Raw genomic sequence first — 16563 nt, forward strand, 5'->3', positions numbered from 1 at the left:
GAAATGGAAAGATAAATGATGTCATAAAAGATTCACAGGGGTGTTTTTAACTGAACTGCTAAATATTTTAAAACAGAATAGCCAAGGCCATTTGGTATTAGAAACTCAAATGAGTGGCCCTGTCCATTTGTTAAATTTAGTTCCCTCTGTGTTTATCAGACCAGTTCTGCCCCAAAGATACTAAGCACTGGAATATTGGACTGTTACCCAAGGAGATAAGGCAAGCAGCCCAACAATTTAAACAAACAGCATAATCAGTTAGGATAAAGGAGCCTGTTGATAAAGAATCTTATGTGGTCATCTCCACAAGCACAGTTAAGGAAGAAGTCTAGTGATGCTGCCGCCTTCAAAGTTCCTATGCCTTTTGTTAAATGACCCACATGCCCTGGCTTCAACCAGGTACAAAGTGCCAGCCAAAGACACATATACTTTACTGACCACCATAAGGAAGCCAGGGACTGCTAATGTGGTCTTTCCATATTGGGTGAGAAGTAAGCCATCCTGTTAGATCATCTCTTTTAGAGGAGGATTGTTGGGTCTGAGACTGAGGGTGAGGACAGCAGGAGAAGCACATGCAAATGGCAAGAACCATTTCTGAAAGACCGAGTCTTGCAATGAACCAGGGTCCCGATCAGGTTGTTGTAGGGTCCCACCTGATGAACCAGGTAATGACTTTGATTAAAATGATTTGAAACTTCTATAAGTAGCAACTTCTCCCCCTAAATCAGAACATGGCAGACATGCAGAACCCTCATGCCCAGTGTGTTTGCATCCAAACCCAGGAGAGAGGAATCTGGGCAAGCGGCATCCCTGGAAAGCCAAGTGTGACTTGGGGACGCTACCCCTGAACCACTTACCAAGTCTCTTCTGCTGAGTAAGGTGTTATTTTCTCCAAGAGTTTCCACCTAAGAAACCCTGGAGACCAAGAGACACATTGAGGAGAGAGTGGGGCTCCTTTACTCCTTCTGGGTAATTTGGGGCACAGGCCAGAAGCAGAAACCAGTATACAGGAAGAGCAGCAGGTAGTGGAGTGGCTCTTCAGCCTTTCTGACCTGTGCTGCTTTAGCTGCTTAGAGCCATGGTCATGGTACCTGCATGATTGATGACACATATTTAGGGGGGATTAGGGCCACCACATTTTACAACACCAGGGGGCTCTGTTCCCAATGTCAACATAGTGACTAGTGTGCTATGTGATTATACAATTGTTAAACAAAAGCAATTTAAGTTCCATGGTTGAATATCTTTTTTAAAAGAAAGGGTTTATTAGACCATTGCTAGCAACAACAACAAAAAGAAGTCTGGGCCGAAACCAGTTTGGTTCAGTGGTAGAGCGTCGGTCTGCGAACTGAAAGGTCCTAGGTTCGATTCCGGTCAAGGGCATGTACATTGGTTGCGGGCACATCCCTGGTAGGGGGTGTGCAAGAGGCAGCTGGTCGATGTTTCTCTCTGATCGATGTTTCCAGCTCTCTATCCCTCTCTCCTCCTCTCTGTAAAAAAAAAAAAAAAAAAAAAAAAAAAAAAATCAATAAAATATATTTTTAATTAATAAAAAAAAAGAAATCTGGTATTGGGTCATGGAATCTAAATACCAGCTGCATGGTTAGGTGAAAAAGACTTGTTCAAATTCCAGGAGTTTTGGAGCCATTCTGAAAGGATTTACATTACCATAGAGTCATAGACAGGGCCACTGGGGAAGGTGAAGCAGGGCTAGTTCTGGGGTAGGTGCAGTGGAGACCACAGACAAGTCTGAAAAGCTCATTTGTAAATAAGAAGTGGAGGAACCTGGAAATTATCTCTTCTGGATAACCACAGAAACAGCCGCCTGCAAATGAATCCTAAATTCCAACAGATCTCCAGGAGTGTGAGCAGTCTCTTGTCCAAGCTGGTCCACAGCTAGTAACAGGCTCATGGTCCTGCTGCCTTCACTCTCTGGCCACTGTTATTTTAATTTAGAACATCTCAGAATTTTTTTATTGTCACAATCCACAAACCAGATGCTAGGCCTCCATATTTTAGGCTTATCAAGTCCTCAGTATTCACTACCAAAAGCTATCAATTTCTTTTTCTTTCTTTTTAATTAAGTATTCTATTGTTATCGGAGAAAGGAGGGTGTTCCCTTCCCCACTGGGTGTTGCTGGAGGTAGAGTTCTTATGATATCTCGAGAAAAAGAATTTTCTGAGACTCGCACGGGAGGACGAGTGCTTTTTATTTGCATGTAGTTAGATTCCTTGGTTTCCAAAGTCTCATTTCCCCTAATCCAGGCATGGAGGAAGTGTAGCTGGGGTTTCAGCAGAGCTAGAAGCAAAGCCAGTGTCCAGAGTTTCCTTTCCATGTTGGAGCTGAGTTCAGTATAGCTTTAGGCTAGTAATAGTTCATTCGTCATTGTGTGTAGGCCACAGGGGCGAATGCAGGGAAATAGGAGCAAAGAGCCCCACCAGCTAGCAGTCAAGGGCAATGTGCCAAGACTTGTTTAAGGGGTTAAGTATTCCAAATCGTCATGAGCTTGCAATGGTCACCTCCATTCTGGCCAGGTGTGACCTTTGTTCCCAGGTGTGACTGATAGGCAAGTCCCTTTCCTTTGTCACCCCAACTTCACTGGGCATGTGTTTGTCTTCCCTCTGTTGGACCCTTGAGGAGTGTAAAGCTTTAGCTTCCTGGTGAAGCTGTCCAAATGACATGCATATAATGGTTGGCTTTTCCCTTTTCTCCTTTCCTGTTATTAATAACTTGGGTTTATTGCAATGGTATCACTATGATAAATGAGACAATATTCAGAAACAAAGAGCATCTGTCTTTAACAGGAAATACATAATTTTAAGAGAAACAAGGATGATGGGGGCAGAGGGCAGATGGAATTATTTAGCACCTGGAGTCCATAACCAAATAACAAATATTGAACGACTGTCTTTATTAAAACTGTAGAGAAACTAAGGGGCACATAACTAACTAGAGGAAAGATTTTTTTTTAACAATCTAAACACAAAGACAGATGCTTTTGTCTTCCTCAGAAAAATAACTACCCTCCCCTGCACAATGTTCTTTCCTTGTGTCTCTATAAGGAGGTGTTGTTTCCTGTAATAGTTCCATTTCCCACCTTCACCTACACTTTTTTACATTTTCTTCCAAATTCACATGTGACTCCCGTGGAATCAAGCTAGAAGTTTGCACAAATGAAAAAATACTTCAGCAAATACCGAAGAGTATGGAACTTTTTGCTAAATATTTTCTACTTGGTGTCCATGTTTGACTCCATATCCTCCAGAGAGCAAGGCTTCTGGTGATGTTTGCCAGGAACCACTGCTTTGACCAACAGAATCCGATTATAGTGGAGCACAACACAAGGACTTGGTCACAAAAGAACCTTATCTTTTTTACACATGTCCTCTAACATCTACCATAGTGGTATTTGCAACTTTCCAGGGGTCCTCAAACTTTTTAAAGTGGGGGCCAGATCACGGTCCCTCAGAGAGCTGGAGGGCCGGACTATATGAACTACTAATTCCTACTGTAACACCTTGGCTGCGCTCACTGCCCAAAAAACCTGGCGGGCAGGATCAGACTCCCCTGGGGGCTGCATGTGGCCCGCGGGCCGTAGTTTGAAGACCCCTGTTTTAGACCATAAGGGGTTGTGTTGTAACCCCCATCTTACAAAGGACGCCTCAAAAAAGTCAAATTATGGAGTCATTTATTAAAGGCCAGCATCATATGAAGGAGCAAAAGCACTCCAGACCTCCCACATCTGGCTTATATGGGCAGAATATCACAAAGGTATTGATTACATCTTTGGGTCTGGAATGAGGAACCTGTTTCACAAAAAAACAAAACAAAACATTTTTACAGAAGCAGAATTTGAGCAACTTAGTTATCTACGAATCACTGAATCAATAGAAAGACATTATCATTATCTGGGACCACCTGGACAATTTAGAATAATTGGACTGTCTAGATTCTGGGATCACTGAGTCAACAGGGATGCACTATCTGTAGCAATTTAGGATAATTTGTGCTCTTCTGATTCTGGGACCACTGAGTCAACCTAAACTCAGTTATTTGTAGCTACTAAGACAATTTAGGATAATTGAACTTGGGTCCCAGAGGAAATGTGTTTCAATGACCAGTGAGATCACAACCAATGGGACATTCAAACCATAATCAATGGAATATTGGGATAGCATAAGTTCAGAAAATCACAATAACTTTCTATTGTTTTAGCAAACAAATAAGTACAGAACCCAAGCAGCAGTTTCTACCTGAGGTGATTGCTACCATATTTCAAAGGGAAACACACTTTTGCTATAAAGTATCCTAGAAATAGTAGTGGACTTTGAGTCATATTGGTGGAAAAAAGACATATATTAGGTTTGGCAGTATGATTACAGAATGGCTTATTCAAATACATATTCTTCCATGAGAACAAGAGATTTGTTCCTTCACCCTATTCCCACCATCTTTTTCTGAAAATCTAAGTGCCATATCAATGTTTCTGAAAAACATAAACTCTGCTTTTTTTTTCAATTAAAAGATATGTCTTAAAAAAAAAAAAAAACTGGGATAGAAAAAAAAAGAGCAAGAAAGACAGAAGGAGAGGAGAAGAAAGAGAGAGCTAACTTCATCAAGGACATTCTGTTTGCCTGCAAACATTGAGGATTGTAGGGTATCTTGAAAGGATCTAAGTCTGTCTGTGAATTTTTATATTTCTTTACTTTGGGTGGGAGATCAGCAGTAGCCATTTTTTATTTATTTTTTTTATTTTTTTAATGTATTTTATTGATTTTGTACAGAGAGGAAGGGAGAAAGACAGAGAGTCAGAAACATCAATGAGAGAGTCATCGATCAACTGCCTCTTGCACACCCCCTACTGGGGATATGCCCACAGCCAAGGTACATGCCCTTGACCGGAATCGAACCCGGGACCTTTCAGTCCCCAAGCCGACGCTCTATCCATTGAGCCAAACCGGTCCCGGCAGCAGTAGCCATTTTAGGTGGGAGGTCAGCAGTAGCCATTTTAGCAGGAAAGACTTCATTTGTTCTGCTATTTCAATTTTTTCAGGGTAGGACATGATATTCCAAACAAAGATAGGTTTCTGGGATTTAGTAAACTGTGCTATTGTCCTCAGCAACCTGGCTGGCCTGCCTCTTGGTGTAGGGCAGCAGGGAACTCAGAATGCAAGCACTGGGTCTCACAGCACCTGAGTGCCAACAGAATCTCCCTACCCCAGGCAGGAATGAGACAAAGGGATTATCCCTTCCTCTTTCTATTTACACAGTGTTGGGATGCTCTGTAAAACATTAAGCCTCAGCCATTCTTATGGAAATCTGGTGATTCTGCCCAATACGTCCTCACTTCCCCCAGCTGTCAACTTTCTCCTGTGGCAGAGACTAGAACCTCACCAGACAGGGGCCACATTAAAATTCGGATGGAATTAAATTACTTTGGTCCAGAAAATATGTTTTCATGCTGTGAGTAGATGCAATTTCTCAAGCTAGTTTGATGATACACAGGCTGAGAAAGTGAAAGTCTACTTTATTTTTTTATTTTATTTTTTTTTCCCTGCTAGGGAATACGGAGGAATAGAAGGGATAAGTCAGAGAGAGAGGTAAAGATTTAGTTTTGTTTTCATGTGTTTTCCAGGTGGTTGCAATGTATGATTGTCACCCAGAGGCCACCTCCAGCTTTGTGTGAAGAATATGCCACTTAATGAATTCTCTCTGGCCTCCAGGCCCATGGCCTTTCGTGACTAGGTCGGTGGGGTTTCCAGAGATGCCTGTCACTTTGAGAGGTGACAAAATCATTTTTCTCCCTGTGAGAGAAGCTTGGATATGTACATAGGTTGTGTTTTTCTCTCCCAGCACACCAAGTCCTGCAATGCCAACCGTGTGGCGGTCAGACACATTAAGATACCTTAGACCTTTTCTGTCAGGAAAATGTCCCTGTGTGAGAGCATGGTGGCAGAGAGCAGGACCATAGGCAACTGAGGTGGAGTTTATCTTTTGAGATACAGCCAGAACTCTCCTCTGAATGAAGAGGAGATGGCATGAGTAACTACAGCCTGAGGGTAGAAAAATCTCAATTATGCAAACAATAAGTTCTAGAGATCTGCTGTAAAACACTGTATCTGTGGTTATAATACTGCATTGGACATAAAAATGTGATAGGTGTAGTTCTTGTGTTAAGTGTTCTGACCACAACACAATAATTATTTTTAAAAAGTGGGATCTGAAATATCATCCATCCCAAATACATCTCTCTCACAGTCTGGCTGAGAACCTACTGCCCATATTTAGTGAGTCTCACCTTTGATTTTTAAGAAGTAGTACCAAAACTTTATCACTATGGAGGAGGAGAGAAGGCAAGAGAGTATTACATCATTCTTCTCTTCACAGTTCCTGCTGTCTGAGGTCCAGAAGCCCATAATGTGAGAGGGCCCTACTAGGATGTGAGTGGGAACCATGGCATGCACTACTCTCTCAATTGACATTGATAATTATCTTCTTACCTAATTGGCTACATGGCAACAGCCATCATCCAAAGATTAAGATGTGCCTGAATATCATTTTATTTTCAAATTACTCACATTTCCTTGCATTTTAGCTGCCCTCTGATGGACTGGAAGAAACTTTGGTGATTCACCTCCTTTGACCCTCACTGCACAGGGTTGAGCCAGGTTTCAGTGAGTCTTGGTATTGAAGAAGAGTTTTAGTTGAGAGGACATTGTTTTTTATATATTAGCCAAGAGGTCACCACCGAGAAGCTCTTTATTCTCACCTACATGGCCATTGTTTGTGGTTTCCAGATCTCATCTGTGGGTGCAGCAATCTGCTATCACTGTACCAAAAAGGACCTGAGATATTTGGGAGGCTGTAAATGACCTTATTGCTCTAGTCACGGCCAATCTCTCTTTGACATTGTATTGCATTGTCTTTCTAGAGATTTGCCCAGGAAGTTCAAAAACTTTCTTGTTGGAACCCAGAGAAACCCTGTTTGGGCCTCTTCTTCTTGACTTGCTCCACTGTTATCTCTTTCTCCTTGTGGCTCCATTGAACAGTCAGAGTCTTCTTCAAGCCTTAAGAATGGAAGTGCTAGGACTGGAATTCACTTTCCTTTATTTCAGCAGTTTTCTGCGCCTTCTTCCCTGAACCTAGAGACAGCTAACTCTTTGAATGGGGAAAATGAACTTAAAAAAGGCATACAATAATAAATATATAATGTCACCACTGGCTATATTATATATGCTGTATATTTCTGTAGGTTGTTAACTATCTATCTATCTATCTATCTATCTATCTATCTATCTATCTATCTATCTATATACACACACACTCACACACTGGTCACTGACCAAGAAGATGAGTGCAGACTAAAATCTAACAAGACTTCAGCTTTGCGAGCGACACTTTGTCCATCAAAAGGACAGGTTTGCTAATTTATGAGACCTTGTAAACTAGCAATGACCTTGCTAAACATCTGTCCATATAGCAGGAATGCATGAAAGCTGGAGAAACTTGGCATTCCTGGTAGCTGTGTCAAGACACAGTAGACCTCTCTGGTATTTGATCCATTCTCTCTTTTGACTGAACACATGTGTCATGTGTAAAAGAAGGTGATTTCATAATTCACGCAGGGAACATAGGCTAGTCTTAGAATTGTGACTTTTGGAGGGCTCCGTTTGTGGAAAAGTATTTTGATGTTTCAAGAAATGGGAAGGTCATGAGGAAAGGCAAAGACCCCATTTTCTTCTAAGAAACGCTTTTCTATCCAGTGAAACAGCAAACTATAAACTGGGCTTGGAAAAGAAATGTTCTCAAAAAATGATAATGACAGTTCTGGCTTTAATTCACTTCTCTGACTCTGACAATAAAGTGACAAATGAAATCAGTGACTGTCCTAGAACAGCTATTGCTTCGGCGGTTAAAGAATGTCACCCTACACAATGACAGAAACATACATCACCAGAGAAAGTGGTTCTTCTTTACCAATTATTCATTTGTGTATTGAACTTTGTATTTGGATATGGAACACTTGATCTAAGGATTCTAGCAAATGCAAGTGCCTCCAAGAAGTAGGCAGGTAGCATAACGATGTGGTGTCCATCTTTTCCACATAGAGTGGAAAGTGGTAGGCAGGGAAAACTAGAAGGGCATGTCTGGTCTAAAAGCAATTCAAGCACAATATTAGACTGCAAAATATTAAGGGCAGATTTGAGCCACTTCTTTTGAATTCCTGCCTGTGAGGATATTAACATAGGATGAAGAAACAAACATGACTATGTACATCTGTTTATCAGGGATCTTAACAACCATAGTTGCTTTTCATTTGATAAATGGGTAAACAAAGACTCTAAGACAGTGGTTCTCAACCTTCCTAATGTCGTGACCCTTTAATACAGTTCCTCATGTTGTGGCAACCCCCATCCATAAAAATATTTTTGTTGCTGCTTCATAACTGTAATTTTGCTACTATTATGAATCGTAAAGTAAATATTGTGTTTTCTGATGTTCTTAGGCAACTCCTGTAAAAGGGTCATTTGACCCCCAAAAGAGTCTCGACCCACAGGTTGAGAACAACTGCTCTAAGAGATTATGCAACTAGTCTAAGTTTATACTCTTTGAGTTGGATAGAGCAATGAGTCAATCACAAAATAAATGTTCTCTTAACTATAGTGTCATTTTCTACCATCATTCTGCCTGCCTTAAAGACCTTATCATCTCACTGAAGAATGGAGAGATAGAGACATGAAATTTGGGTGATGTTGATAGAACAGAGTTGGATGTTCTATTCTGACCAAGGGCATGTACCTTTGTTGCGGGCAAATCCCCAGTAGGAAGTGTGCAGGAAGTAGCTGATCGATGTTTCTCTCTCATTGATATTTCTAACTCTCTATCCCTCTCCCTTTCTTTCTGTAATATGGAGGGTTTCCGGCCCCCTTTTGCAAGTTCTTAAAGAGTCCATATGTACTGGGGCCTTGAGACCTCAACCAGAGGCCTGGCGCCAGCACTGATAACCTTGTCTGGGAAAGGTTAAATTTACAGAAGCCAAATAGCATACCAGGGTTAAAATTCCAAACAGCAGTTTTCATACAAGATGGATGCTTCAATATGAGTCAAAGACTCTCAGAATGATAAGCAAGACTGTGTCTTTCTGGGCGGAGAGAGCTATTATCATGCCCCAGCTTACATTTTCAGAACAACAGTAATAAGTTAATTGGGCTAGTGTGTACTAACTACACCATGAGAATCCCTTTCAGGATTAGACTGCATAGAATTTCACAACTTGAAGAATTAAAAGATGTTTTATGTTTATTTTTTATTTTTTTAGGACCTACTAATACTTAGTTAGCTTTGCAAAAAGCCACCAGCCCACTGAAGTGAGCAGGGAGTAGATCTGATAATCATTTTCTGAGGCCATGGAATATAAGCTCTTCTCACAATTGGATCTGTTTAGACCTATTGCTGTAGCAAAATGAAATATTAAGAACCTTGAATTATTTCAGTGTTCCTATGCCTCTTCCTTCCAACTAAAATGATTTCTATTGTTGTGGGGTCAAACCCTGGGTTCAATAAATCCTGAAAAACTGGCCAGGATGGCTGCGAGAGCACCACAGGCAGGTGGAGTCCATGGGACCGCACACAGTTCCACGTGTAGGCAAGTCTTTTTAAAGGCTCAAACCACAGGGATTTTCCTTTGTTCTAAATTCTAAAGGTGGGGAACATTGGAATGTGGCCCTATCTTGCCAATAATACAGAAGCAGAACTCAGAGGTTACTCTCTAAAGGTTATCTATAGTTTCTACCCCTGAAGCTACTGAGTCAGTGGAATCAATCTCTTCTAACTACCCTATTGTTTAAGCAAGTAAGTGAAGGTCAAAGCCAGATAGCAGGGTTAAAATTCAAACAGCAGTTTTTACCCCAGTATGGTTGCTACCATATTTCACTATTTGTTGAAAGGGTATAGCATACAACACACTTTTGCCTACTAATGTAACCCTTGACCTTCTCAGAGGGTAGGTTCTGCTATTGCCATTTTACAAATAAGAAAACCAAGGGTTACTTTGATTTTCAAGCTTCTATAACCTTTTAACTTCTATAAGACACTATTATAGTTAAAACAGTCCAGTTGACTCTCCCCATTATATAATGTCTTCATTCTCTGCAACATTAAAGAAAAAAAGAAAGAAAAGAAAAAAAAGAAAGTCTAAAAGGGACATTACTTGATGTGCATGTCAATGTAATAACTTAAAATGAGTGTGACCTCTCTCCAAATTAGAATTTCAAATAAGCATTAGAATCTTGAGGTAAATAAAATTCCAGTACGAATGAAACTTGAATTTTATAAGCAATGTGTGGGCGAGGGGTGGAGGTGAGTGAGTGTCCCCCGCCATGTCCCATGTGGTTCAGGGTTCAGGGTCAGGTTTTGGGCTTTGGAGGAGATCACACACAAATGAAAGAAACTAGAAAATATTAATTTGGAAATATTGGGGGCCAGATTGGAGTCTAACTCAAGGGGAAGGACTGCAGCTTGCTCTGGCCTTGCTATCCCTTTTATTAAGACAATGGAATACACCCATAGCCTTTAGGCAGGCAATTCCAATAATAGCCAAATTCAGCAAGAATTTACATAAAACTAAAAGGTGGAAGTTGCTTTAGCTACCATTGTCTCAGTTTGGTGGGTGGTTAGCTCTGACCTTTCAGAACTTCAAGGTTGACCAGCCTTCCGGTTTCCTTGTCTACACCTCTCTGCTAGTGAAGGCAATGGGCAGCTTCCAACAGGTGGGGGATATTGTTCTTGATGTCCATTCATTCATGGTAAGTGCTACTCCAAGGGTAAGGTGACCAGACTTCCCGCTTTTGGTGGAACAGTCCCGATTTTTAACAATTTGTTCTGCATCCTGCCCTGTGGCATTTTAAAAAAGCCCCAATTTTTGGAAAGAATGCACGACAAGCTAGGGAAAGGCAGGAGAACCCTAAGAGAATATAAGGTTTTCGGCAGCCATGTGGCTATTTAGCCAGGATATGAGTTTTATATTATTTTTGTTAATTTTATAATGTAAAACTTTAATAATAACAAATAATTGTTGAGAATGATTATTGAGAACTGCTTATCAAAGTTCGCATTGTTGATCAGTTGTTAGAATTGTGAAATGTGCGCCATCCTTACCAGAAACTAATGCTGCGACTGAACACATTTTTTCTATAGTAAATAAAGTGTGGACATCAGAAAAAAATCACAATTAAGTGTTGAGACTGAAAGCTATTTTATGTGTGAAATATAATTTAACAAATTCTTGTGAAAAATTTCATGACCTCTTAAACAATGACTGCAATCTATTAAAAAAAAACAAAACTCACTCAAATGAGAAATATGCCAAAGAATAAAATAATACTATACATAATTTTTTAAATTTATTATATTTGTAAATTGTACTTATGTTGAAACTTAAAAAAAATATATTACAATACTATTTTTGTGTTCTATGAAAATTTTTGTTGCTCCACATAGACCAAATTTTTAATCAAGAAACCCCCCCCCCCCCTTCCCCTGTTAATTGTGTCCCACTTTACCAATGTTAAAATTTGGTCACCTTATCCAAGGGGCAACATTACTTGATATCGATGGAAATTCTTACCCTCCCTGCAAGCAGCTTTCTTCACCATGCCCTTGAAATCTTGATATGCATGGGTTGACCTACCTCTGAGCCTTGATTCTAAGACAACTGTTGACCCCTACTCTCACAGACAGTTTAGAATCTGAACAAAATAATACTAGAAATTTTCAGTTGTGGCCTGGTGTGTGTGTGAAATGCTGGAAGCAAATGAAAAAAAAAAAAATCTCTTTGTTCTCCTCTGTGGATATTTTCAAATATTTCACTTGTTAAATTAACATACCATACAATTGGCTTTTTACGGTGGTAGAGCTCTGAGTTTAGACAGCGATCCAGATTCCCCACAATCAGGATGCAGAACCGTTTTAGCATCCTCCAAACCACTGAGAAGTGGTCCCTAAAGCATGACAACCACTTGTCTCCTTGCTATCACTCTAGTTTTGCCTTTTTTTGATTGTCATATAAATGGAATCATACAGTATGTAACCTTGGGAGACTAGCTTTTCCACTCAGCATAATTCATTTGAGATGCATTGATGCTGCCACATGTATTAGTATTTGTAGTATCACACTGCATATATTTGCCACAATTTATTTATCCATTCATTTGTTGAAGACTATTTGGGTTGTTTCCAGTTTGGGTCAATTATGAATAGGTCTGCTATACACATACATGTACAAGTTTTTGTATGAATATTAGTTTTCACCTACAGTAAATCACAGTGGGATATAAGTGTATGTTTAACTATATGAGAAACTCTCAGCAGTTTCCCAGAATGGCTATAACATTTGAATCCCATCAGGAATATATGAGAGTTCTAGTTGTTTTACATCCTAACCAGCACCAGGATAGTTGCAAGTGTCATTTCGTTTATATGCGTGCGTGTGTGTGTGTGTGTGTGTGTGTGTGTGTGTGTGTGTGTGTGTGTTTTGCTTTTGCCTATAACTTTCCTAATAGATATGTAGCAGTATCTTTCCATGGCTTTAATTTGCATTTCCCTAATGACTAATGCTATTGCACATCTTTTCATATGCTTATTTGCCTTCTGTATGTCCCCTTTGCAAGTATGTTTTCAAACATTTTGCGTATTTTCAACATGATTCTTTGTTTTGTTTCTATTGTGACTTAATCATTTTACCATTATTGTTAATAATTTTATGTATTTCTCCCCAGGATATTACTACACAATTTTTAGGTATATGTGCATAGTTTTTTGTGGTTTTTTTAAAAAAATATTTTTATTTATTTCAAAGAGAGAAAGTTCAATGATAGGAGGGAATTATTGATTGGCTATCTCCTGCACCCTCGTACTGGGGATCAAACCCACAACCCGGCATGTAACCCAACTAGGAATTGAACTGTGACCTCATGGTTCATAGGTCAACATCAACCACTGTACCATACCTGCTGGGCTATGTAGATAATATTTTTATAATAAATATTCTGAATACATATTGTTTGTCAGATATTTGTTTATAATTTTTTTTTTGCCTGGTCTATAACTTGTCTTTCATGTTTCTAATAATGCTTTTATAACAATATAATAATTTGTAAATAGGGTTTTATTTTCAATTTGTATATCTTATAGAGTAATATCATTCATTCATTTCATTGACTAGGAAATCCAGTATAAAGTGTAAGAATGGTTGCATATACTGGCCTTATTTGAAAAAATAATTTTTTTTATCATTTGAAATATATAATCTATATCATTTTACAGAAGTTACCTTCCATTTCTAATTTGCTGATTTTTTATCATATGTAGGTTGAATTTGTTCAAATACTTTCAGAGCATTAGTTGATATGATTATGTGTTTTTTTATATTTAGTTTATAATATAGTAGAATACATTTATTTATTTCCTAGATTTGAATTAGCCTTGCACTCATTCCCAGGATGAATCCCACTTGGCCATGGTTTATTAATTTTTTTATATATTGCTGGGTTTGACTTACTAGTAAGAGTTTTCAGTAAGAATTGTTGTGTCTATGTTTATGGGAAAAATTGATCTGTAGGGTTGTTGCTTGCTCTTTTGTTCTCTGTACTGTTTGTTTCTGGTCTTGGGGTTACAGTAACTCTCATCTTATATGATGACTTGAGTATTTCTTAGAAGAAATTGTTCATGCTTATTGTTATTTATTTCCTCTTTAAATGTCCAGTAGAATTTACCAATGAAACAATCTAGGTCTGGGGATTTTTTTTTTTTTAATTTTGCAAATGTTTTTAATAATTTCAGGGTTTTTTTTGTGTGTTTTTTTTTTTAAATAGAATAGCATTATTCTTGTTATTTATTTCTTTTTGAGTAACATTTGGTAATTTGTATTTCTTAAATCTAAGTTGTCATATTTATTAGCATAGGGTTATTTGCTATATTACCTTATAATTTAAATATGTGTAACCTCTAGTGATATCCCTCTTTAGTTTTTTTTTTATATTCATATGTTATATATTTTTTTATTTTAATGTGGCTAAGTGTTTGTTAATCTAATTTATTTATTTTAAATTGAATGTATTGGGGTGACATTGGTTAATAAAATTATATAGGTTTCAGGTGTACAATTCTACAATACATTATATGTATATTGTATTGAGAGGTTACCACCCCAAGTAGAGTCTCCTTCATTCATCCTTGATTCACCCTCTTCTATCTCCTTCCATACCTACTTCCCTCTGGCAATCACCATGCTGTTGTCTGTGTTCATGAATTTTTCTTTCTTTCTTTTTTTTTTTTTCTTTGTTTAATCCCTTCACCTATATTGACCTTTTAAAAAATGGCCTTTGGTTCACTATTAATACATAGACTTTACCCCAATGAGAGTGATTCTAGAATTCTGACTTCAGCATTGATTTTAAAAGTGTATTTGAATATGAATAAAGGTGAAGATCTATACACAAGCAGGTCAAAGAACAAATATGAAGCAATATATTAGAGTGTGGAATACATAGACAAATGGGTGTTGAAGTCACCCAGAATTATGGCAGGACTTGCAATGAAGAAGGTAACCAAGAGCAAAACTAGGTTCAATGTCTTGATTAAATAAGGTCAGAATGAGGAATGGTTAACTCAAATGGCAATAACTTCAAAAGAGGACTTTTTGTAGGAATAAGTAATCATATGGAAGCTGCACTAGGACCCAACAAAAGTCTACTGACCCCGCTGACCCCGCTTTCCAACCTCAGATGCTCACAGAAATAACTCTGGTGATGAATGTTAATTGTGCATGAAAACGTGTTCTGAATACATTACCTTGGGTGATGTATGGTGCAGCCAGATGCACATTAAGACAGAGAGAGAGAGAGAGAGAGAGAGAGAGAGAGAGAGAGAGAGAGAGAGAGAGAGAGAGAAGTTTTCAGTTTCAGTGGGAAGCTCTGAATTCTTTGGTGAGCTCAGAATTTCCGAAACCATTCAGGGAAACCAGGATCAGTCATGAGGCAAAGGAAGAGGGGGTATTGTGGACAAACACCTACACTGTGGCTTCTATGGAGAGAAATGGCTGAGTCAGGCTCAGCAGATTTAGGATTGGCAATTAGAATAGTTTTAGAAGCTTGTGGAACACAGGGGCTGCCTCTGGTTGCTTGATACCCAGACCTAGAGTGACAAGGGTGGGTGTATAGAGGTCCAGAGTATGAGAATCCAACATGGGAGATAATTTGGACTGTAGATTTAATCAACTATTCAAAAAGGGGAATTAACCAGCTTCTAAGCACAGTCTCAAAACTGGGTCAAGAGAGTATTTTAAAGACTATATTGCAAAGCTGTAATACTTTCCCTGCACTAATCCCCAAACTGTAATAATTCCGGCACACTAATCCCATCCTTAATAAATTGATATAAACTTGTTATAACAGCATAAGGGACTTGACATAACTATATTTTCTAAAGAAGAGAACCTGTGTATTCCAGATTCTTATTCTACAGTATTTTTATACAGGTACAAAATGAAAGAAATGTCACATTTCTTTACCATTTTAAGTTAAGTTATATCTATCTCTGAGACCTCTCTTAGGAGTAAAAGTCCTTTGTTAGTTAGTTAGTTTCTAGCTACCATGGTTCATGATAAAGTAGAGACATCCAACTCTTTCACTATGGCTCTCAAGACTATGATGCTTAATGCTCAGTGCTCAAGTATATGCCCAGACTCTGCTTTGACATGCCCCTGTTACGACCTGTTCTATACAGGGTAAACATCATGGCTAATCCCAGAACCCACTGCCCCTCTGTCTTTTCAAGCTCTGAGACCCAACCTTCTCCCAGACTGGCATCAGAATCTTCACAAAGCACCACGATCCCCATCTCCCTGAAGATAATTCAACATTTTATTTCAATCATGCCTGTAAATCAATGTCATTTTGAGGATTTACATATTTCTGTTTGCAACTTTTTTTTTTATTTTTTATTCCTGTGATTCAGAAATACAAAAAGCTGTGAATTCCTCCCTTGGGATAAAGAAACACTCCACACATAATTAGACATGGGAGATGGAAGGGGAGACTTGTACTTTTTATATATCCTAGGAGGAAGGGGCACTGTTTTTATTCATCTGTACTAATCCTGGAGGAATATGCAAATTGTATGGGACACTGTCACAGTAACAATAATGACCAGCAGACTGCCTGGGGTGACCAGACCAGCATGGGGGCAGTTGGGAGTAACCAGGTCAGCAGGGGAGCAGTTGGGGGCAACCAGGCCTGAGGGGGTGGCATTTGGGGGTGACCAGGTCAGTTGGGCGGGGGGGGGGGGGGGGGGATAGTTAGGGCCAGCTGGCAGAGGCGGTTAGGGGTGATCATGCTAGAAGGGGGGAGGGGGAGTGGCAGTTAGGGTTGATGAGGAAGGCAGGCTGGTGAGTAATTAGGAGCCAGCAGTCCAGAATTGTGTGAGGGATGTCCAACTGCCAGTTTAGGCCAAAATGAGTAATGTTTTATTAAAGAAAATACTAAAATGAGAGTGCATTTTCTCAG

Source organism: Pipistrellus hanaki (genome assembly GCF_964339955.1).
Source record: "Pipistrellus hanaki genome assembly, chromosome: 6".
In the NCBI taxonomy this organism is placed as follows: Eukaryota; Metazoa; Chordata; class Mammalia; order Chiroptera; family Vespertilionidae; genus Pipistrellus; species Pipistrellus hanaki.